The sequence below is a fragment of the Bos javanicus genome, chromosome 21, assembly GCF_032452875.1.
Source record: "Bos javanicus breed banteng chromosome 21, ARS-OSU_banteng_1.0, whole genome shotgun sequence".
NCBI lineage: Eukaryota > Metazoa > Chordata > Mammalia > Artiodactyla > Bovidae > Bos > Bos javanicus.
Genome location: NC_083888.1, coordinates 37,515,790 through 37,539,646, shown reverse-complemented (window position 1 = coordinate 37,539,646; position 23,857 = coordinate 37,515,790).

Sequence of the window (23,857 nt, the reverse complement as noted above, 5' to 3'; positions counted from 1 at the left end):
CGTTAAGAAATAATTATATGCATGTTAGAATAATTTGAGCATTGTCTTTCTGATGAACATCTGATCTCAACAGGTCCCTCTGAGGAGAATATATTCCATTCTAGGTCACACCTGCCAAGGCTTCCACATCAAAACCAGCGCACCTGCCTCTGGTCCGTCTCCCAGATACATTTTTAACACATCATCTGCCAGGGGGAAAAAGATCACATAACAGAAGCTCACTTCAAATGAAAGATTTTCTGCAGAGAGGATTGGGAATTATGCTGCCAGGCTGGCAGACAATATGGAAGCATAAATCTGAAACCTATTCTCTTATGTCATCTTGTTTGAGACACTTCTATTACCATTTCAACCCTGAATTCTATTCATAAATCTGTGCATTAAGTTAATATAAATAAATAAAATCCAAGTATTTTTTAAATTAAAACATTTTATCAACCAGATTTAAAATAGAATCTCAACCATATGGATGTATAGAATCACTGTGCAAAATTTTTCTTTTCACACAAAATATGGTTTTGGCTTCAGATGCACATATCTGTCATTAGCTTTGGCATTGTGTATTACTAGGCTGTTTCTCAACATTCTATAAAACAAATAAACAGGTGCTGCTAACACAGTGTCACTTGTTCAAACTAGCAAAAGGCCAACAAATTGAAAGGATAAAAGATTGAATCATAATACATTTTGAGGAAATAATAATTTAATATATTCAAATACATAATTAATCTAAACCCATTAAGATATGACAACCATTCACTTTCATATTTCATGCATTCAATCCATAATTGGCTCAGAGAATATATTTTACAACAGTTTTAATAAAGTCATACATATATGGCACTGATAACTGCACTATATGCATCCTACCCTTTCTTATTAACAGAGACCATTTCCCTCCTAGGAAGAAATGGAATGAAAAATATAGCTCCCATCTTCCCTTGCAGGTAGATTTGACTGCATAACTAGACTAGCTAATGAACCTCAACAGATGTTTGCTAAAGGATTCTGGACATGTTTTCTTTCCTAAGATCCTCCTCAACCCCTTCTCATGGATGCCCATATTGCTCCTTTTCCCTTATTTCTGCCTGGAACACAGACATGCTGGCTGAAGTAGAGGCAACTATAAAACAATGAAAAAGAAATTCAAGAGAGTCCCAGAGACTGTGATGTCCCATGATAGCATAGAGAGTATTGCCTAGGATAAGACTTCTTGCTGCATGAGAATAAGCCTACTGTTCCTTTTTATTCTTTTATTTTTTTCCCTTTAGTTCCTGAGGCACAAATACTAAGTGTGCAGTTTGATGGCTTTGTAGCATATGTATAAACTCATGTAACCACCATCCACATCAAGATATGTGCGACTCTTCAGAAGCCTCCATCCCTTCTCCAAAGGCAACTTCTAGTCTAATCTCTAAACCCAAATTTCTTTAAATCACTATTTAGTCAATTTACTGTTCAGTTCAGTTCAGTTGCTCAGTTGTGTCTGACTCTTTGTGACCCCATGGACTGCAGCATGCCAGGCTCGCCTGTCCATCACCAACCCTGGAGGTTGCTCAAACTCAGATCTATTGAGTCCGTGATACCATCCAACCATCTCATCCTCTGTCACCCTTCTTCTGCTGCCCTTAATCTTTCCCAGCATCAGGGTCTTTTCCAATGGATCAGCTCTGATGAGAACATCAAGTGGCCAAAGTATTGGAGCTTCAACTCAGCATCAGTCCTTCCAATGAATATTCAGGGTTGATTTCCTTTAGGATTGACTGGTTTGGTCTCCTTGTAGTCCAAGGGACTCTCAAGAGTCTTCTCTAGCACCACAGTTCAAAGGCATCAGTTCTTTGGTGCTCAGCCTTCTTTACTGTCCAACTCTCACATTTGTACATGACTACTGGAAAGACCACGGCTTTGACTATATGGACCTTTGTTGGCAAAGTGATGTGTCTGCTTTTTAATAAGCTGTTTAGTTTTGTCATAGTCAAATATAATTATATTTAATTTTTTTAATAAGTAAATTATCTGTTGATATAGCTTAGGATTGTATTTGGTCCCCCTCATAATATGTTTAAAAGTTGACCTTTGATAAAAACTTTTTAATCCTACATAAAGTTTCCACATTTTGGGATCATATATTTTATAATTTTCTTTACCCCTCAATCTCATTTCTAATAATTTCTGTGAATATAAGCAAATATTATTTTCCTATTAGATACGGACAGCATATTAAAAAGCAGAGACATTACTTTGCCAATAAAGCCTGGCTTGTCAAAGCTATGGTTTTTCCAGTAGTCATGTATGGATGTGAGAGTTGGACTTCAATGAAAGCTGAACACCAAAGAATTGATGCTTTTGAGCTGTAGTGTTGGAGAAACTCTTGAGATTCCCTTTGATTGGAAGAAGTTCTTACCAGTCCATCCTAAAGGAAATCAGTCCTGAATATTCATCAGAAGGACCAGTGCTGAAGCTGAAACTCCAATACGTTGGTCACCTGATGCAAAGAACTGACTCACTGTAAAAGATCTGGATGCTTGGAAAGATTAAAGACAGGAGGAGAAGGGGACAACAGAGGATGAGATGGTTGGATGTCATCACCGACTTGATGGACATGAGTTTGAGTGAGTTCTGGGAGTTGGTGATGGACAGGAAAGCCTGGTGTGCTGCAGTCCATGGGGTCACAAAGAATAGGACAAGACTGAGCAACTGAACTGAATAGGTAAGAAGTTTTCTAAGCATGCTAATTTCACAGGACATAGTCAAGCACTGGCATTGTTAAATAAAATGGATATGTACAAATTAGGGATTTTGCTCTCCTCTTCTTGCCTTATTAACCCTTTTCCATCTAAAACAATGCCACAGTACTGCTCATCTCATCAGTTTGGGCAAGACAAACGACCCAGAAAAAAGTCGGACCAATGAAACTCAATCAATTTCCCAGATTCTATAGGTGTGAATTTGAAGTAGACAAAAAGTAAGAGCTTGCTGTGTCAATTTTTTCAAATCAGAGAGCAAAAAGAAGCTTTCAGGTGGACCTGGGTCAGATATTGAACCCTGCAGAGCCTTGATAGGTTACAGAGCAATAACCTACAAAAGCCATGAATACCAAACAAGTCAGGCCGACCAAACTGTGATGCCTGCGGCTCCCCCAGCTGATCTCTTCTAGCAGGTCCCTCTCTGGAGACAACAAAGGATATGAGGAAAATGTAGAAGAGACGCACTGCTTAGAAACTGACGAACATTTCAGATTAGACTTACTCTAACCCCCTAAACTCTTTAAAGATCTTTTTATATGCTTCATTCTGTATCATAATGATATAATGAATTTGTTACAAGCTTCATGATTGTGAAAACCAAGGACTGTCTGATGTCTTAAATTAAGGTCCTGAAAGGAAAATATTGTCAACCCTTTTCTTTTCTCTTTTTATAAATGATTTTGTGCTCTCTGCTTTACTTTCAAAATTTGTCCACATAAGGTCTGTGTCAATGATTTGAACATTTTTGAGTTGACAGAGGTGACAACAAACACAAAAGTAGATTCAAGTTACTGAAACTAGAGAGATGATTAATTAATACTACTTTCCACTTTACATGGGCTCTAACACAAATTTTAACACAAAAATAGCAAAAATATTCTTTTGATAAAGATTAAGTCATAAAATTAAAGCAGGAAAAATACTCTTGAGCCTGACATCTATAGAGGTATGCAATTTTGGTTGTTTTTTTCCTGAATATTACTGCAATAAGTATAAAGATCTCTAAACAGATTGTTCTATAAAAACTCAATATATCTTATCTCAGACATATAGATATTTGTCCATGGATATAAGAAGCCAGAGGATAAATGTGTACCGTTTTATCCAAAAGTGTCAATTTTAATCCATGGAATATCTTTAAAATATCAGTATGCATTATGGAATGTAATAAAGTGTTAGTCTCTCAATGGTATCTGATTCTTTGCAACCCCATGGAGTGTAGCCCACTAAGCTCTTCTGTCCATGGAATTCTCCAGGCAAGATTACTGGAGTGGGTTGTCATTTCCTTCACCAAGATTGTAACAAAAGAAATGCTATTATATTATGGATGAGAAAATACAAATTTATTTAAATGCTTCAAATAAAATAGTTTCTCAAGTAAACTCAACTATGAAACAAGTTTCAGTGGTTCTTTGATAGAAAAATTTAGGACCCATAGAAGGAAATACATAATTTATTTTTTAACAAAAAATAGGTCAATATTAAAAAAAATTAGAGTAAAATCAGCAATTATAGTGAGGATGAAATAAATTCCTTGTAAATCATTCAAAAAGTAAAGTAATTTTCTATCTTTATGTTTTGCCAAATTTGAAAGTTTCTTTAATGTCTTATGTTATCTCAATCAAAGAACATAAAATATTTTTGTCATTAGCTTCTTGTCAAACCTATATTTGCTTCCTTAGGTTATACTTACTAACTTATACACATACTCAGATTTTGTTATTTAAAATATAGTTAGCAATCCCAAGGATGGCTGAGCCTGACGGGCTGCTGTCTATGCGGTCGCACAGAGTCGGACACGACTGAAGAGACTTAGCAGCAGCAGCATGCCTCAAAATAACCACTAATATTTCATTTTTATCATCGAGAAAACATTTCAATAAAATCATATAGATGCACATCAGCTTATACTGAGTTATGTTCACATCTAAGTTAGTTAATTAGTTCAGTCACTCAGCCGTGTCCCACTCTTTGCAACCCCATGAATTGCAGCACCCCAGGCCTCCCTGTACATCACCAACTCCCAGAGTTTACTCAAACTCATGTCCATCAAGATGGTGATGCCATCCAACCATCTCATCCTCTGTTGTCCCCTTCTCCTCCTGCCCTCAATCTTTCACAGCATCAGGGTCTTTTCAAATGAGTCAGTTCTTCGCATCAGGTGGCCAAAGTATTGGAGTTTCAGCTTCAACATCATTCCTTCGAATAAATATTCAGGACCCATTTTCTTAAGGATGCACTGGTTGAATCTCCTTGCAGTCCAAGGGACTCTCAAGAGTATTCCCCAACACCACAGGTCAAAGGCATCAATTCTTCAGCACTCAGCTTTCTTTATAGTCCAACTCTCACATCCATACATGACCACTGGAAAAACCATAGCCTTGACTAGATGGACATTTGTTGGCAAAGTAATGTCTCTGCTTTTTAATATGCTGTCTAGGTTGGTCATAACATTTCCTTTAAGGAGCAAGCATCTTTTAATTTCATGGCTGCAGTCACCATCTCCAGTGATTTTGGAGCCCCAAAATATAAAGTCTGCCACTGTTTACAGTGTTTCCCATGTTTCCCTATTTGCCATGAAGTAATGGCACTGGATGCCATGATCTTAGTTTTTTTAATGCTGAGCTTTAAGCCAGATTTTTCACTCTCCTCTTTCACTTTCATCAAGAGGCCCTTTAGTTCTTCTTTGCTTTCTGCTTTAAGGGTGTGTCATCTGCATATCTGAAGTTATTGATATTTCTCCTGGCAATTTTTATTCCAGGTTGTGCTTCATCCAGCCCAGTTTCTCTTGATGTACTCTGCATATAAGTTAAATAAGCAGGGTGACAATATACAGCTTTGACGTACTCCTTTTCCTATTTGAATCATCTGTTGTTTCATGTTCAGTTCTAACTGTTACTTCCTGACCTGCATACAGGTTTCTCAAGAGTCAGGTCAGGTGGTCTGGTATTCCCACAATTTTGCACAGTTTGTGGTGATCCACACAAAGGCTTTGGCATAGTCAATAAAGCAGGCATAGATGCTTTTTGGAACTCTCTTGCTTTTTTGATGATCCAAAAGATGTTGGCAATTTGATCTCTGGTTCTTCTGCCTTTTATAAATCCAGCTTGAACATCTGGAAGTTCACAGTTCACGTATTGTTGAAGCCCGTCTTGGAGAACTTTGAACACTAATTTACTAGTGTATGAGATGAGTGCAATTGTGTGGTAATTTGAGCATTCTTTGGCATTGCCTTACTTTGGGATTGGAATGAAAGCTGACCTTTTCCAGTCCTGTGGCTACTGTTGCCTTTTCTAAATTGCTGGCATATTGAGTGCAGCATTTTCACAGCATCACCTTTTAGGATTTGAAATAGCTCAATGGGAATTTCATCACCTCCACTAGCTTTGTTCATAGTGATGCTTCCTTAGGCCCACTTGACTTCACATTCCAGGATTCCTGGCTCTAGGTGAGTTATCACACCATCGTGATTATCTGGGTCATGAAGCTCTTTTTTGTACAATTTCTTTGTGTATTCTTGCCACCTCACTTAATATCTTCTGTTTCTGTTAGGTCCATACCATTTTTGTACTTATTGAGTCCATATTTGCATGAAGTGTTCCCTTGGTATCTCTAATTTTCTTGAAGAGATCTCTAGTCCTTCCCATTCTATTGATTTTGTCTGTTTCTTTACACTGATCACTGAGGAAGGCTTTCTTATCTCTCGTTGCTATTCTTTGGAACTCTGCATTCAAATGAGTATATCTTTCCTTTTCTCCTTTGCTTTTCACTTCTATTCTTTTCAGAGCTATTTGTAAGGCCTCTTCATACAACCATTTTGCTTTTTCATATTTCTTTTTCTTGGGGATGGTCTTGATTCCTGGCTCTTTTACAATGTCACAAACTCAATCCATAGTTCATTAGGCACTCTGTCTATCAGTTCTAGTCCCTTAAATCTATTTCTCACATCTACTGTATAATTGTAAGGTATTTGATTTAGGTCATACCTGTATGGTCTAGCGGTTTCCCCTACTTTCTTCAATTTAACTCTGAATTTGGCAATAAGGAGTTCACGATCTGAGCCACAGTCAGCTCACAGTTTTGTTTTTGCTCTCTGTATAGACCTTCTCCACCTTTGGCTGCAACGAATATCATCTGGTGATGTCCATGTATAGAGTCTTCTCTTGTGTTGTTGGAAGAGGGTGTTTGCTATGACCAGTGCATTCTCTTGTTAAAACTTTATTAGCCTTTGCCCTGCTTCATTCTGTACTCCAAGGCCAAATTTGCCTGTTACTCCAGGTGTTTCTTAACTTTCAACTTCTGCATTCCAGTCCCCTATAATGAAAAGGACATCTTTTGAGGGTGTTAGTTCTAGAAGGTCTTGTAGGTCTTCATAGAACCATTCAGCTTCAGATTCTTTGGCATTAGTGGTTGGGGCATAGACTTGGATTACCTTGATAGTGAATGGTTAGACTTGGAAATGAACTGAGATCATTCTGTCGTTTTTGAGATTGCATCCAAGTACTTCCTTTTGGACTCTTTGTTGACTCTGTTGGCTACTCCATTCTTCTAAGGGATTCTTGCACACAGTAGTAGATATCATGGTCATCTGAGATAAATTCACCCATTCCAGCTCATTTTAGTTTGCTGATTCCTAAAATGTGGATGTTCACTCTTGCCATCTCCTGTTTGACCACTTCCAATTTTCTTGATTCATGGACCTAACATTCCAGGTTCCTATACAATATTGCTCTTTACAGCATTGGACCTTGCTTTCATCACCAGTAACATCCAGAACTGGGTGTTGTTTTTGCTTTGGCTCTGTCTCTGTATTCTTTCTGGAGTTTTTTCTCCACTGATCTCCAGTAGCATATTGGGCATCTACCAACCTGGGGAGTTAATCTTTCAGTGTCCTATCTTTTTGACTTTTCATATTGTTCATGGGTTTCTCAAGGCAAGAACGCTGAAGTGGTTTGCCATTCCCTTCTCCAGTGGACCATGTTTTTTCAGAACTCTCTACCATGACCCATCCGTCTTGGGTGGCCCTACAAAGTATGGCTCATAGTTTCATTGAGTTAGACAAGGCTGTGGTCCATGTGATTAGATTGGGTAGTTTTCTGTGACTGTGGTTTTCAGACTGTCTGCCCTCTGATGGAGAAAGATAAGAGGCTTATGGAAGTTTCCTGATGGGAGACTAACTCAGGGGGAACTGGGTCTTGTTCTGATGCAAGGGGCCATGCTCAGTAAATCTTTAATCTAATTTTCTGTTGATGGGTGGAGCTGTTTCTCCTTCCTGCTATTTACCTGGGGCCAAACTATGGTGGAGGTAATGACGATGATGGTGACCTCTTTCAAAAGATCCCATGCATGTACTGCTACACTCAGTGCCCTCAACCCTACAGCAGGCCACCACCAACCCACGCCTCCACTGGAGACTCCTGGACTCTCACAGGCAAGTCTGGGTCAGTCTCTTTTGGGGTCACTGCAAAGACTGAGACAGAACTGTGTTTGAGCATCTCCTGTGGAGGTATGGGTCAGCAGTGCAGTGCCACAGGCACAGGGGCTCTGGGTGCAGCAGACCTGGGTATGGCATAAGTCCTCTTGGAGGGGGTTGCCATTAACCCCACCATAGACCTGCCAGAACTTACACAGGACTGGGAAATAGATTCTTGGAAGGCACAAACAGAACCTTGTGTACACCAGGACCCAGGAGAAAGGAGCAGTGACCCCACACCTAAGTTAACATATCATTTCTGAAGTAAATTCAATACAACAGTATTGATGATAAAGTAAGATTCTATGTGAGAACATAGTTTTGAAAACTATGAAGTGATATATTCATTTACTCAACACATCAACTTGTAAATGCGTACTATTTCTTTTTTAACTTCTATAAAATTAAAATGCTTCTATGATAAGATATAAGAGAATGCTTCATTGAGGAAATGACAATAGATCTGAGAGGATGACTAGTATTGACTATCAAGCTTTAGGCCCTTGCATAAGAAAGTGGCAGAGCTCACCAAATATAAAGTGATTAGTAAAAACAAACAAAATATATTTTATCACCAACAATGCTAAAACAGAAGCATTTGTAAAACCTATACCCATTCCTGAATATGCTGTCACTTCAGTCGTGTCTGACTCTGTGCGACCCCATAGACGGCAGCCCATCAGTCTCCACCATCCCTGGGATTCTCCAGGCAAGAACACTGGAGTGGGTTGCCATTTCCTTCTCCAACCTGAACATATATATATATATATATATATATATATATATATATATATATATATAAATAACAACAAGAAGAAAAACAATAAATTACTTCCTAGTGAGCATGAACAAGAAGTAAAATATCTTGGCTAGATTCATTCATGCTATAGTTTGGATGTTCAAAGGCAATTTTAAATCTTTTTTTTTTTAATCTTTTTAAAAGCATTAATTTTTTAATTGAATGATAATTGCTTTACAGAAGTTTGTTGGTTTCTGCCAAACATCAACAAGAATGAACCATAAATATACACATGTCGCCTCCCTCTTGGACATCCCTTCGCATATCCCTCCCCATCTCACCCCTCTAGGTTGTTATAGAGTCCCTAATTTGAGTTCCCTGAGTCATACAGCAAATTTCCATTGGCTGTCTATTTTACATATGGTAATTAAGGACAGAGTGAGATGTGTGGAGAGAGTAACATGGAATACTACAATTTTAAATATTATTAGTTTTTTCCCAATAATTTGATCTTTCTCTTAAGCCTTCACCTTGTTGAGTTGCAGGAATGCTTAATTGAATAACCATTTAGCAAAAACTGTCTTCAAATCTTATTAAAATGTTGTTATAATCATTATACTATTTTATAATTATAATAAATTAATAATATCATAATTAATGATTACTTTATGATATTTTAAATAATTAAAGGAAACTTTTTTATCCTGTAAACCATTTTCAGATTAAAAATCAGTCTATTTCTTATGTTTCTATTTTTGAGAAAAGAAATCTTAAAATTAAAAGAATGGATAAATATACAGTAATATGTAGAAGTAAAAGTACCAAAACTAAGCAAGGCTTTCATTGTCTATTCTTCCTGTATTCTATGGGGCAGTATCTCTTGTATGCCCTCTGCTGGCACTCTTGCATTGAGGATGTAACTTGTGATCTCTTGGTCAGAGCCTGGGTAAGGGTACCTGGCTGACTCAGTGGTATCCTAACTCCTTGCAGTCATCTGAAATATCTGGCTCTGACTTATTAAGTCTCAGACTTATTAAGTGTCCCAGACAGGGTAATCTATGATATAGCCCTCAGGGCAAGGCAACTAAAACCCTGTCCTCAGGCCCTCCTTCAGCAAGCTCCCAGATGTGCTTTCTGTTTCTGATTCCATTCCATTCCTCAAGGAAACAAAGAGCGGCTGAGAAACATCCTGAAAGATGCAAACTTTTAGGAACTCCTTCTACCTGAACATTTGCTGTTAAATTTTCCAGGGTACCAATCTCTGCAACTCTACATTCAATCTTATTCTCAGTGATCTGATCAGTTTCAGTGGTCCTGCACCTTCTACAACCGGAGTTTTTGGTTTTCTGTTTCTATTTCCTGTATTGCATTGTTTTACTGTACACCACGCTTCAAGGCACTGTTGCCAAAGATAAAAAGATCTTCTTGTCTACCTTTCAAGTATGGTCCTGCTCGCCTGACCACGGGAAAGATAGTGAAGTGAAGTCGCTCAGTCATGTCCGACTCTTTGCGACCCCATGGACTGTAGCCTACCAGGCTCCTCTGTCCATGGGATTTTCCAGGCAATAGTACTGGAGTGGATTGCCATTTACTTCTCCAGCAGATCTTCCCAACCCAGGGATCGAACCCGGGTCTCCCGCATTGTAGACAGATGCTTTACTGTCTGAGCCACCAGGGAAGTCCATGGGAATGATGTGAGCATTAAAAGAATTAGGAAAATCTTCTCTTAAGAAAATACCTAGGCTTTCAATGTTGTTATATTACTACCTAATCCTACTTTTGGAGAAGGCAATGGCAACCCACTCCAGTACTCTTGCCTGGAGAATCCCATAGACAGAGGAGCCTGGTAGGCTGCAGTCCATGGGGCCACTAAGAGTCAGCCACGACTGAGCGACTTCACTTTCACTTTTCACTTTCATGCATTGGAGAAGGAAATGACAACCCACTCCAGTGTTCTTGCCTGGAGAATCCCAGGGATGGGGGAGCCTGGTGGGCTGCCATCTCTGGGGTTGCACGGAATCAGACATGACTGAAGCAACTTGGCAGCAGCAGCAGCAGCAATCTTACTTTTAAAGGTGAGGTTTTTTCCTCCTAAATTTCTAGGACAATTCCTAATTTTCCACTCACAAAACATATCCTCAACCCCAAGAAAGAAGTACTTAGACTAACTGAGGTAAATATTCTGTAGTCAGAAATGCCAATGGGAAAAACAAATTAATGATTATTTTAAAAGTCTTATCACTATTTCATATGCAGTTTTTTTAAATTAATTCTTATTGGAGTATAGTTGCTTTACAATGTGCTAGTTTCTGCTGTACAGAGAAGTGAATTAGATATACGCATATATGCAATTTTTATCCACACAATTATACTCTGAAAAGTCTATCCAAGAGAAACCCATGCTAAAATGACAGGACAAGTGTGTGCCATTCTTAAAACTGCATGGCAACAATATTAAAGTTCTAGACAATTATTGATTGCACACCTTGTGTCAACATAAGACAATATCTCTCAAAGGGATATTGTTAAGTGAAAAAACTACAAGTCATATTAGAATAATTATAGAATGATGAAATCTTTTTAAAATAAAAATGTTTATTTGAAGAGACACATACGCATAATTATGTTTATTAAATGTGCAGACAAAATACCAAGTTAACACAAACCAAATTGTTAACCATAGTCTGTGGTTGTGTCTGCAAACTACCAGTTAGGAGACTGACATTAGATAATCACTTAGTTTTCCTCCGTATAGCTTGATTCTTTTCAGAATATATTCACATATCAGCTGTACAGGGTTTTCATAAATGAAAAAAAGAGTAAACTGAATTATTCAAATATACATTTAAATGATTAATAAGAAGGTTTTTGTGAAGATTCTGGAGGGAAAATTCCAGTCACTAAATGTGCTGGCATCAAACCTTTAGTAACATTTATATTTGAATCTCTGCTATCTGACAATTAAAACCTATTTGCTCAAAAAGAGAAATAGCACATAGCAAAGTGGTCTGTTGCTAGGATTCCAGATTGGATTAATGTAGAAAATGTTAAGGAAAATTGTACAAAAGCAGTTCTATTTACACAGCATGAAATACAGATTTTTCAAGCAGGGTCGGCTGACATAAAATGGAAGCTTCAAAAAAAAAAAGAAAACATTTTTCACTTAAATGTAGTTGACAAGCAATTTGAGGGAATTTTTTTTTTTTTTTTTTTTTTGGTTTTAAAGAAAATGTCTTTGAAAATTTAACCTTGATTTTAAGAAGCTCAAATGTCTGCATGTTGTGAATCATGAAACAAGTCCCCTAAACAAGATATCTAAATCTATTTCAGGTGCTTTTTAATTTCTAAATTTTTTACCTTATATGTTAGAGGGGAAAATAACATTTAAAAAAAAAATTTCCAAGACAATAATTTCAATGTTACTTTTAATATTTCCTTTATAGAGATTTTATCATTTATTGGTGAGTATGATTTTACTCAAAGTAGATAAACTGCTTTTAAAATGTGATGCTGAACAACTGTAAGACAGACTACAACTGGCATGCTGCTTTCTGCTCCTTTTTGGATTCATGAAATTATTTTAAATGTCTAGCAGGCACTTACTGATTTAGAAAATACCTTTTGATATTCATTTTGTGCATGCTATTTTATGTATCCTGATTGAGTTCTACTCTAATTAGTCAAGTGTAAATAATTTTAAAAATGCTATTTGATTACATCTTTAGCTTCTTTTTGTATACTTTGTAGCTCTTCTTTGATACACATATGTACAAATGCATGTATCACATTTCTTTTAATTAACATCTATTGAAAGATGCCATGAAAAATACATAAAGGTAAATGTTCAAAGAGGGACTTGTTCATAAATTGAAGTTTATTGCAATTTCAGTGAAATGTAGCCTATATAAAATTCTTAAAAAATAGTCTTGTTTATTTAATACATATTATCATTTGGTTTAGAATTCTCATCGCTTTCTTTCCCTGGTAATTATTATTAATACAATTATTGCAATTTGATTTTTAACAAGTACATTTTAAGTAGTATATTAGATTTAAAATTAGTATTATTTAAAATCCAAAATCACTACAGATGGTGATTGCAGCCATGAAATTAAAAGGTGCTTACTCCTTGGAAGGAAAGTTATGACCAATCTAGACAGCATATTAAAAAGCAGAGACATTACTTTGTCAACAAATGTCCGTCTACTTAAGGCTATGGTTTTTCCAGTAGTCATGTATGGATGTGAAAGTTGGACTATAAGGAAAACTGAGCACTGAAGAAATGATGCTTTTGAACTGTGGTGTTGGAGAAGACTCTTGAGAGTCCCTTGAACTGCAAGGAGATCCAACCAGTCCATCCTAAAGGAGATCAGTCCTGGGTGTTCACTGGAGGGACTGATGTTGAAGCCGAAACTCCAATACTTTGGCCACCTGTGCAAAGACCCTGATGCTGGGAAAGATTGAGGGCAGGAGGAGAAGGGGATGACAGAGCATGAGATGGTTGGATGGCATCACCGACTCAATGGACATAAGTTTGGGTAAACTCTGGGAGTTGGTGATGGACAGGGAGGCCTGGCGTGCTGAGGTTCATGGGGTCGCAGAGTCAGACACGACTGAGCGACTGAACTGAACTGAAAATTATTAACATTCACTGTATATTCTTACTATATTATTCTTTTAAACCCGATTTTTTTTTCTTTTTTATGTTAAAAATAACCTTCACAGAATAACTGAAGGTACCTCTTTATTGATACTTTCTATTTTCATCTTGGTTCTTTGCCTAAAATTTTCTCCTTTAGATCATTTAAATTCAGGTTACTCTCAAATACTCTGTTTACACAATAGTTTCCTGGACAAGTATCATAAAAAAATAAATATATAAATAAAAACAAAATAAAGAAATCTATAGGCAACATACTTAGTTATTATTATTATTATATTAGAATTGGTATAGATAGAAAAATATATTTTTGCATAAGAAGAACTATCAATGGATCAATGTAATTTGCATCTAGATTGGAAGTTTGAGATTGACATGTACCCATACTGTATTTAAAATAGATAACCAATAAGGACCTACTGTTAAAAAAATAAATATTATGTATGTATCAAATAGAAGAGACAAAAACAGTAATTTTGCTTAATTTATGAAGGAATAATGAGTGACTATAATGATTTAAATGTCTGTTACTTAAAAATATTATGCAACAAGTGAAAATATGGCATGTTCAATTTCACTAAATAGGTTTTTAGCCAGATTTCTAACTTTGCATTTCATGAAAGCTTTTCATCATTTCCCCAAATCTTATGCTTTCCTTCCATTATCAAGCAATACAATCAACCAGTCTTACTGAAGAAATTTCTTTAGTTCACTTGGTCACACAAAAAGCATTTGCTAATCTCTTTATAACTAGAAGTTATAAGGTGTAGTCACCCATAAACCTCTATAAGTATTTACTGTTTAAAAGTTATGATCACAGTTCTGTGTCCAAATAAACAGTTGAAGGATATAGGAGGCACTTAATTTTTGTACCTTAGACTATGAAATTCATTAAACTAAAAGCAGCCATCTCTGAACATCCTTCACCTCAACATTCAAATTATGTCAATTACAAATCAAATTGAATAAACAAGACTCCACATTAAAAAGTGTAATTTGAATTGCTTAATATATAAGGCAATTCTTATAAGCATTACTGGACTTCAAAATATGAAAGCTATTAAAAAGACATGATAAAAAATTTTTGGAATGGGTCAAAATAAAATAGAAACAAAACAATCCATATTATATCAGGAAATTTAATGCTATTCTTACTCCTCATGATCTTAGAGAAGAGACCAGGGTTTATCTCAAATAAATCAACAAAAATGAATTCTAGGTATCAAATGAGCTAATTTTGTCTATTAAATTAAAATGCTTCAAATACTCTATAGTATTTTTATATTTTAGTTTCAGTTAGAAAATAAAGTTACATCAAATGGCAAAATAGCAAAGAAAACAGAAATGATAACTTTCTGCCAGTCCTGTGAACTGCTTTGTCAGATACCATTTTTCTTCACAATACCTACCAATTATCATTTTGAAAGTCTCCACTCCCTTTTGAGTGAATAATTTCCCGTTCTCTAAGTAGCCCCCAAATTCCTAACAGCTTGTTGTGAAGAGTAGTGTATCACATCTTTGTTGGGATTCAGACAAAACAGACAAGGCCCTGAGTATCTTATTAAGAGACACAAATGAAACTCTTTAAATAACATTTTTATTACCTTCCCTACAGTTTCTATGAAAAAGTGAAGTATTATATTAAAATATGTTATTAAAAATATTTACATTCTCTATTTTATTGCTTTACAGATTTTGAAGTTTAAAAATCAAATGACATCCACAGTTACCATTCTTGTTGCATTATAGCCAACCCATAACGCACTTTTACTGTTTAGGTTTAAATTGAAATGCCAGCATGTTCACAAAAATTACAAACACGTAATTAAGCTGGTTCTATATTAATGAATTACATTCCTTGAGGCATGCAGGTTTATGCTTATCAAAGGTGATATTTATCACTGTTTACCTGACCACTGAAGATTATTAGACTCTTCTGAACTCAAAAGGCCCCAAACAGTATATCAGTATATGTCCATTTATTTACTGTAAAACATATCACTAGATGATTTACAATTTCAGTATATGTATATGTGTGTATACACACACACACACACACACACACACACACACACAGTTTGGATCATATATGACTGTTTAGCAAACCACTTTAAATCTTCATATGGCTAAAAACATCAAGAGGGATACCTGGACTTCCTTATATTTCCTTCCCTTCAGGTATTTTTGTTCTCATTTCTCTCTCTAATCCCCATCTACTGCCTCCATTATACATATACAGCTTCGTGCCATTTCAGAGGTCTTAGAGACTTTATTTTCTTTGATGATTTTTCTTTCTGTTCTTTGGATTGGATTATTTCCACTGATCTACATTACATTCACTGGTTTTTACTTTTGCCATCACAAAATTGCTGTTACACATATATAGTGAATCTTTCATTTCAACTGTTGTTCAAGTTAGAACTTTTCATTTGGCTCTATTTATTAATTTCCATTTCTCTGATATTTATTTGTTGAATCATTGTTTCCATAATATCTTTAAATTTTCTAAACACAACTTACTTATTTTCTTTGAATATATGTACAAGAGCTGCTTTAAAGTCTTTTTTTTTTTTTTTCCTACTAAATCTAACATCTAGGTGTCCTAAAAGTCAGCTTTTATTGAGTGTTTTATCATCTATAGTGTGGGTAAAAATCTCCTTTGTCTTTCTTGCGTGTCTATTAGTTTTGGTTGAATATCAAATATTTTAGAAAGTAGTTTCTAGCAGCTTTGGAATGTGATTTTTGTTATCACTGAGGTTTCTGTTTGTTTATATGTTCTGCTAGTTTGTTTAGACTTATATTGTGGTATTTGTTTCCCCTACATTGTTTCCTCCAAGCTGATGTCTCTCATCAGATTTTATAATTTTAATTTATATTTTTTAGCCTGGTTCATGAAGGATCAGACCTTTGTTTGCATAGTTTAATGGTCAGCAAGTATTTCAGCAGACCTGTGATCAGATACTTCAAACTCTGCTGACGAAGCCATACATTGATTAAAGAAAGCATTCAAACTTGCAGCCATTTCTCAAGTATTACTTGAGTTTCACATTTTGTTGTGCCCTCTTGGATCTCTGCAACATACAAACAGTTAATCAGTTAGCCAGGGATCTGTGATGACATTATCATCATCCTATGGATTTCTTACTTCCAGATTCTTCCTATTAAATTTCTGGATAATCTAACAAATATCCCAAAATGCACTGGAAAACTTCAGGTTTTCCCTGTTTTGACTAGTGACACTGGTTTCTGTCCTTCATTCTAAATTGAATCCTCCACCTCTGGCAACTACAGATGTTTGCCATTCAGCCAAGAATCTAACGAGCTAATGGGAGAAGGATGGGATGGGGAAGGTTGACAAAGACTGAACACATTTTTTAGACAAAGCTGCAAGAATTTTTAAGAAGAAGAATTATTTCATATTTTTATATTCCATTTATCATACATTTCAAGTGCCCTTAAATTATTGTTTTAAAAAGCTGCATCCCAGAGTTACTAGTTTTCTGCAGAAACTGTGACTTCTTCATATAGCCTTTAGCAGAAGTTGAAGACCTCTAAACTACTCACCTTAGATTCTTCTTTCCTTCCTTCTAAGACTTGTCTTGTGGCCTAACATACTGTTTGTTATGAAGAATATTCCATGTGCACCTGAGAAGAATGTGTACTCTGCTATTTTATACTGTTACATAAAATTGGTCTACCAGTCAGTTTAGTTCAGTACAGTCACTCAGTTGTGTCTGACTCTTTGTGACCCCATGAATTATAGCACGCCAGGCCTCCCTGTCCATCACCAACTCCCGAAGTTTACCCAAACTTACATCCATCAAGTTGGTGATGCCATCCAGCCATCTCATCCTCTGTCGTCCCCTTCTCCTCCTGCCCGCAATCCCTCCCAGCATCAGAGTCTTTTCCAATGAGTCAACTCTTCGCATGAGGTGGCCAAAGTATTGGAGTTTCAGCCTCAGAATTAGTCCTTCCAATGAACACCTAGGACTGATCTCTTTTAGGATGGACTGCTTGGATCTCCTTGTGTCCAAGGGACTCCCAAGAGTCTTCTCCAACACACAGTTCAAAAGCATCAATGCTTCAGTGCTCAACTCTCTTCACAGTCCAACTCTCACATCCATACATGACCACAGGAAAAACCATAGCCTTGACTAGATGGACCTTTGTTGGCAAAGTAATGTCTCTGCTTTTGAATACGCTATCTAGGTTGGTCATAACTTTCCTTCCAAGGAGTAAGCGTCTTTTAATTTCATGGCTGCAATCACCATCTGCAATGATTTTGGAGCCCCCCAAAATAAACTATGACACTGTTTCCCCATCTATTTCCCATGAAGTATGGGACAAGATGCCATGATCTTAGTTTTCTGAATGTTGAGCTTTAAGCCATTTTTTCACTCTCCACTTTCACTTTCATCAAGAGGCTTTTTAGTTCCTCTTCACTTTCTGCCATAAGGGTGGTGTCATCTGCATATCTGAGGTTATTGATATTTCTCCCAGCAATCTTGATTCCAGCTTGTGCTTCTTCCAGCCCAGAGTTTCTCATGATGCACTCTGCATATAAGTTAAATAAGAAGGGTGACAATATACAGCTTTGACGTACTCCTTTCCCTATTTGGAACCAGTCTGTTGTTCCATGTCCAGTTCTAACTGTTGTTTCCTTGCCTGCATATAGGTTTCTCAAGAGGCAGGTCAGGTGGTCCGGTATTCCCATCTCTTTCAGAATTTTCCAGTTTATTGTGATCCAGTCAAAGGCTTTGGCATAGTCAATAAAGCAGAAATAGATATTTTTCTGGAACTCTTTTGCTTTTTTGATGATCCAGTGGATGTTGGCAATTTGATCTCTGGTTCCTCGGCCTTTTCTAAAACCAGCTTGAACATCTGGAAGTTCATGGTTCAAGTAATCCTGAAGCCTGGCTTGGAGAATTTTGAGCATTGCTTTACTAATGTGTTAGATGAGTGCAATTGTGCAGTAGTTTGAGCATTCTTTGACATTGCCTTTCTTTGGAATTGGAATGAAAACTGACCTTTTCCAGTCCTGTGGCCACTGCTGAGTTTTCCAAATTTGCTGGCATATTGAGTGCAGCACTTTCGCAGCATCATCTTTCAGGATTTGAAATAGCTCAACTGGAATTCCATCACCTCCACTAGCTTTGTTCGTAGTGATGCTTTCTAAGGCCCACTTGACTTCACATTCCAGGTGAGTGATCACACCATTGTGATTATCTGGGTCGTGAAGATTTTATTTTGTAAAGTTCTTCTGTGTATTCTGGCCACCTCTTAATATCTTTTGCTCCTGTTAGCATAAGGAGGTTTGTGACACTGTACAGGAGACAGGGATCAAGACCATCCCCATGGAAAAAAAAAATGAATAAAAGCAAAATGGCTGGCTGGCGAGGCCTTCCAAATAGCTGTAAAAAGAAGAGAAGTGAAAAGCAAAGGAGAAAAGGAAAGATGTAAGCATCTGAATGCAGAGTTCCAAAGAATAGTAGGAGAGATAAGAAAGCCTTCCTCAGCAATCAAAGCAAAGAAATAGAAGGAAACAACAGAATGGGAAGGACTAGCGATCTCTTCAAGAAAATTAGAGATACCAAGGGAACATTTCATGCAAAGATGGGCTTGATAAAGGACAATTGGTCTATAGTGTTTTTCAAATGCTCTATTTCCACTTTGATATTCTCTCTGATTGTGCTATCCACTATGGAGAGTAGGACATTAGTTTCATACTATTATTGTAGAGCTTTTTTTCTTTTCCCTCCCTTCAATTATGTTAATGTTTAATTCACATTTTTGGAGTCCTGATGTTTCATGCATATATTATTATAGCCTTCCTGGTGAAATGACACTCATCATTATACAATGTTCCTCTTTACTTTTTGTAAAAATTTTTTATCTAAAATTTATTTTGTCTGATATTAAAATGGCCATCCCTGTTCTCATTCTCTTTTTTTTAACTACTTACAGGGAATATATTTTCCATCTTTTCACTTTCAACCTATGGTTTTCTTAGATCTAAAGTGTGTTTTGTGTGATAACTCTGGATCCTGAATCTTTATACATTTTTGCCAAACTATAGTTTTGATGGCAGGGTTAATACATTTAATTACTGATGAAGAAGCACTTACTTTTATCATTTTCTTTGTTTCCTGTATTATTTATAGCCTCTTGGTCTCTTTCCCCTCATTACTGCTGTCTTGTGTATTTAGTTGACTTTTTGTAGTGACATGTTTGGATTTCTTTCTTATTTCTTTGTGTTTCTGTGTGTGTATGCATATACATAAGTTTGTGGTTTCCACAGGGTTTAGATGACATCCTAAAGTTATAAAAATCTATCTTAAATTGATACCAACATAGCTTTTATTTCAGTTCAATCACTCAGTCATGTCCGACTTTTTGCCACCCCATGGACTGCAGCATGTCAGGCTTCCCTGTCCATCACCAACTCCTGGAGCTTGCTCAAACTCATGTCCATCCAGTCAGTGATGCCATCCAACCATCTAATCCTCTGTCATCCCCTTCTACTCCCACCCTCAATCTTTTCCAGCACCAGGGTCTTTTCCAATGAGTCAGTTCTTCGCATCAGGTGGCTAAAGTATTGGAATTTCAGGTTCAGCATCAATCCTTTCAATGAATATTCAGGACTGATTTCCTTTAGGATTAACTGGTTTGATCTCCTTGCAGTCCAAGGGACTCTTAAGAGTCATCTCCAACACCACAGTTCACAAGCATCAATTATTCAGCACTCAGCTTTCTTTATAGTCCAACTCACACATCTGTACATGACTACTGGAAAAAAAACATAGCTTTGACTAGATGGACCTTTGTTGGTATAATAATGTCTCTGCTTCTTAAAATACTGTCTAGGTTGGTCATAACTTATCTTCGAAGGAGCAAGGGTCTTTTAATTTCATGCCTGCAGTCACCATCGGCAGTGATTTTGGAGCCCCCCAAATTAAAGTCTCTCACTGTTTCCAAAGTTTCCTCACCTATTTGCCATGAAGTGATGGAACCAGATTCCATGATCTTAGTTTTATTTATTTATTTTAAAACATAGCTTTAATGGTATACAAACATCTACTTCTTTTTAGCTTCACTCCTTCACTTTCTGTTATTGATGTCACAAAATACTTATTTATATGTTATGCAATTATAATGTAGATTTTTAAAATATATATTTGACTTTCACATGCTATAAAAAATAAAAAGTATAGTTTAAAGCCAAAATTATAATAACACTGATTTTGCATACATCAATGTACTTAATTTGCTTCAAATTTCTGCCTAGTGTCCTTTTATTTTGACTTAGATTCATATTAACATTTCTTGTATGGACGATCTAATGGTAATGGACTTCCTCAGCTTTTGTTTATCTAGGAATGTCAAATATCTCTCATTTTTGAAGGAGAATTTGCCAGAGATATAGTTCCTGACTGCCAGTATTTTTCTTCCAGCATTGAAAAAATGTCATCCCCCTAAATTTTGGACTGCAAGATTTCAGATGAGAATCCATTAATAATATCATTGGGAATCGGTTATATGTGATTAGTCACTTTTTCCCCCTGCTTTCAATATTCTTTTTGTTGTTGGCTTTTGGCAGTTTGATTACAATGTTTATTGGTATGGGTTTTCAGATTTATTTTACTTGGGATTTGTTATGTTTCTTGGAAACTTATGTTCACAAATTTCATTAAATTTGGGAAGTTTCCAGTCATTATTTCTTCACATAATTTTTCTGTTTCTTTCTGTATCATTTTTCCTTCTGGTACTCCTATAATGTGTGTAGTAGTCTGATTGATAGTGTTGTTGTTGTTGTAAGATCCCTTAAACTCTATTAACTTTTTTCTTTTTTTTTTGCTTTTTGAACTCAAAAATTTTAACTAATATGTTTTCAAGGTTTCTGACTTTCTTTTGCATGTGCAAGTCTGATGATGGACACCACCACTACGTTTTTCAATTATTATATTTTTCATCTCCAAATTTGTGTTTATTTTTATTATTTCTCTTTGTTGATATTCTCATTTTGTTCACAATTTTTTAAAAAATTTCTTTTAATCCTTATGCATGTTTCCTGTTAGCTCTTTAAGTGTTTTAAGGGAGTTGTTCTTAAAGTCATTGTCTAGTATGTCTAGTGTCTGTTTCCTCACTGACTATTTCTAAAGATTCATTTTGTTCAATTGAATGGGCCATGTTTCCTTGTTCCTTTCTTTGCCTTATAATCTTTTGTTGAAAATTAGACATTTAAGAAGTAACAAACTCTCTCAGCCTTTGCAGTCTGGTGTGAAGAACTTTATTAATTAATTGAATCTTAAGTTTCAAGATTAGCCTGATATAAAGGTGCAATTTCTTCTCAGGTGTAATATACATATCCATATATTCTATCTGGATATGTATGTGTGTGTGGGCGCACACAGTTTTTTCCAATTTCCCTCAGCTGATTTAAAAAGACAGAATTTCCCAAAGAGTTTCACCCAGCATTTTTTCAGGGTCCTAAATGATCTATTGTATTCCTCTGCTCATTATCTCTTGTCCCTAAGGAGCTGTTGAGTCTTCAGTCCTTCAACTTTTATGTTCTGTACTATCCACCATCCCTGTATTACTTCTAGTCTGAGATTTTAACAATGCCATTCCTACCTGACCTCCACATAAGGAAGGATACATACCAGTCCCTTAGAAAGCCCACAGACAGGTCAGAATATTACAAACCCTGCAAACATTTTCTGGTCTGAGGGAAAGAATCTCGATTCGAGCCACTTCTTCACACTTATGTAGCACCGAGGAAGCAACGAAGCAAGGCAAATAAAAATGCTCTGATATTTCCTACCATTTTTAATATTACTTTGTCTTCTTTGGGCATTTGCTTAGTTGCTGTAGACTTCTGACTGGTTTCCAGAGCTCCTATAAAGTTATTTTAGTCAGCCTGTGGTTTTCTATTTGACGTTACTGTTTGGAAATGATCCTGGAGCTTCCTATCAACTTAGTATCTCAAAGATAATCTAAGACACTGGAAAAAGATATAGTATCTTCTCATCTTCACTGGTTACTATAGGTTTGATTCTCTAGGCATTTAGTGTGTATTATCCTCAGCCCTGCAAAAAAGCACTTTAGTAAAGCAAAACAATCTCTCAAGTATTACTTTGCATGGGGGAATTCAAACTGCCAGCATCTTTACTCTTTCCACTGAAACTTACTCAACAGGAGTGCTAGTGTAGTGTGATCTCTACATAAATATGACTGCAGTCTCTCTAGTTACTTGGAAATAAGTGCTCTTACACAAGCAGAGTGCTCACTGCTGTATGCTTAGGACTGAAATAGCATTTGCCTTCACTCCTGTGGAGATATTTGATAACTCACTTATATCTATCACATTCTCCACAGTCATGAAGATTTAATGCCAAAGATCACTCCACCTTAGGTTTCTTTTGTTCTTCATCTTTGATTGCTTCTGGTTGTAGATTAGGGAGATACAGATAGCAGCATTGGCTCACAACATAAAATATGTCATATTTAGGTAATTATTCTGTTAGTATATTTTAAAATATCTCCTATTTTTAAAGATAAATCAAGCAGCACACTATTATGACCTTGTGGCAATCACTTATCTTTGTTACCATAACTAAAGTTTTTATTAGTATATAGTAGGTATTTTTTAGCAGCAGGAAGTATACATAAAACTGCAACTCATATATCTCATACACATACATACACATACATATACAGACATGAATGTATTGCAAGGCTGTATAGTATAGTGATTAAGAGAATGGATCCTGGCACTAGTCTTCCTAAGTTTCAACCTTAGTTCTATTATTTACTTCTTTGCAACCTGGGGCATATTTCTTAACCTGTCTGTAACTCATTTCTCTCAGGTGAAAAATGTGGGTAAAAGAAAAATAAAGCAAAATTTTGTTATCTGAATTAAATTATTTGGCACCTACAAAATGCCAGACTACTTCCTATGTAACATAGCCTCATGTGTGTGCTCTGTTGCTCAATCAGTCTGATTCCCTGCAAGCCCACGGACTGCAGCCTGCCAGGTTACTCTGTCCATGGTATTTTCCAGGCAAGAATACTGGAGTGGGTTGCCAATTCCTACTCCAGGGAATCTTCCTGATCCAGGGATCCAACCTGCATCTCTTGCATCTCCTGCACTAGCAAGCAGATTCTTTACTACTGAACCACTGTACCACCTGGGAAGCCAATATAACCTTGGCGAATGTTATATAATATAATATGTAGAT